Source organism: Momordica charantia (genome assembly GCF_013281855.1).
Source record: "Momordica charantia cultivar OHB3-1 chromosome 5 unlocalized genomic scaffold, Mcharantia_2.0 BLBB01000005.1, whole genome shotgun sequence".
Classification (NCBI taxonomy): Eukaryota; Viridiplantae; Streptophyta; class Magnoliopsida; order Cucurbitales; family Cucurbitaceae; genus Momordica; species Momordica charantia.
Genome location: NW_028275163.1, coordinates 3,636,323 through 3,638,858, shown reverse-complemented (window position 1 = coordinate 3,638,858; position 2,536 = coordinate 3,636,323).

Genomic DNA, 2,536 nt, shown 5'->3' with positions numbered 1-2,536 from the left:
CAAAAGTCAAAATAAAATAACAACACATCGCCCTTACCCTTAATTTACAACAAATAATGATATGTATGTGAAATTCCTAAATAATTTTCATAGAGGTGCGCTTTTGTTTGGTAGAATTAATGTGTGTTAAGGATCTAATATTGAAAAGAAAATTAATCTTATAGTGGTTTATAATATAAGTGGGCTATTCCCTATTGATTTTGAGACACGAGCATCCGATCCAAAAGATGGGATCCAGCCAATGTTTGCTCTTTTCACTGTAACATAGGCATATTATGTAAAACATTAACATTCACACCACTAAGACGTAGATAAGTATATATACAATATGACACAGTTAGTATAGGTAAATTTAAGTTGTTTGAGATCCCCTAAGTTATAAGAAAAATTGTCCATTTACCAACAATTTCGGTCGAATTTCACTTATATTCTCGGGCCTGTTGGCTTCGATCTTGCCCGAGATTTTGTCTAGTTTTTCTACTTCAGACTTAAGTTTTTCATTATATTAAGGGTAATTTTGTACTAGGTTATTTGAACAAAAGTGAAAACTTAGATACTGTCATTGGAGTGAATTTCTCCAAACTTCAATAATAATTATAAAAGAAAAACCTTTTTTGATATATAATCATATCGATTTTATTGACTTCTTTTTTGTTTCTCAGTATATAAAACTACAACACTATCAAGCATGCCAATAAAAGCAATTAATTTGTTCCCAAAATAAAATAAAAGCATTAACTTTATTGACCATTCAACACACTTTAACTATGGCAAGATTACGACACCAATACGTGAAACGCACATGAAAGGAATGTGGCAATAGAATTTTCAAAGGGAAAAAAAATGCAATTGAACTATAGGATTCTACACAATTTATTAAAAAAAAAAACAATATATAATTATCAATATGACTCAGTTTGAGGCCTATTAGAAGATATTTTTTTTTTTGAACCACTATTAAAAGATGATTTGAGGTTTGGATTGAAACTTAATTAAAAGATGAAGAGTTTAAATTTTGGTTAGAATTGGGTGCATATGAAATTTCCAACCTTTTAGAATTTGTTAATCCTTACTTAATATTATATAAACAAAAACATAATCGGCTCAAATTTATCTATTAGATTATGTGATAAAAGTAAATTGATACATGAATTCAAATTGTAAAGTGACTAGTTAATTAAGATATCAAAATTCTACCAAATTTATGATAAAATATTGTGAGTAAAAAGACATTTCTCTTATAAAATTATTTAAATATGTATAAATTAGTTAAAAATCACATAAGTATAATATAAAAGAGCAAAAAATCATATATATATATATATATATATATTAATATAATGGTTAAATACGTTGAGGTGGATTCATATGTTTTAAAGTTGGTAGGCTAAAGCCAAACATTTGGAAAGAAAAAGGGTCACTAAACGACAAAAATGGTCACCTCTTTAATTAGTAGTGGATTTCCACGTGTCGACCACCGTGGCTGCACTGCCTACGCGCTCCATCGGCGCGTTTTCTTCACCTTCTCAAATTTGTGTGGTATTTTTGCCCGAAAACCTGCGTCATATATATTAATTAATGGAGAGAGAGGAAAAGGGTTATACAATTTTCGAGACGTGACGGTTTTCAGAATTCACGTTTCAATGCATGTTTTAATAAGAGTTGTAAGAGCACGTAAAATAATAATAATAATAATAAAATCAAACAAGAATCCATCCAAAGAACCATAAAGCATCTATATTCTATTAAAGAGTCGTAAATTTAAATTTCTATTTTCACGTATTGAGTTTGTAAAAAGTGCAAACAAAGTTTCACATTAATCAAGAAGAAACTTGTGAATATATATGTAAAGATAATATTTCAATTAACATGATGTTTTATTTTTTTTGGAACCAAAAGATAAATTGTGATGGTTATTCTTAAAACGGACAATATTATACAATTGGAGAATGTAGAGGATCCCTTGTTCAGATGGACACACAACATCTACTATCAGAGCCATAGTCGATCTAAACTTAGTTGCGTTGGTGAAATGTTCAAGTGCCGAACAAAGAAGAAGTGAGCCTCAGAAGATGTAGTCATGGTGTCATATGTGGTTATGCTTTATTTGAGTGTGTATGGAGCTTTGGATAAGAGCAAGCTCTTGTTATAGCGTCTGAGAGTGTATGAATGAATGACTACTTGAGGAAAAGCTCGGTGGTATTTTGTTTGAGAGGAGGAAGAGAAAATCATGTCTATATATATACATACATACATACCTACCTGCATACACGAGGGACAACATCTCCATTGGTGTAAGACTTTTGGGTGATTATATGTCCAAAACAGATAATATTATAACATTAGAGGGGATAGACATGTTTTCTAAGAGAAAATTGTAATATATTATCTAAAGGTAAGTTTCAAAATTTGATGAAATTCAAATTTTTTAGTAAATATTTATTCAATTCGTGTATAAAATTGAAAGATTCTTTCAAGAGTTAGGGGGAAGGGGGAATTTCAATTTTTATTATGCAACTTGGCAAGGTAAATATAT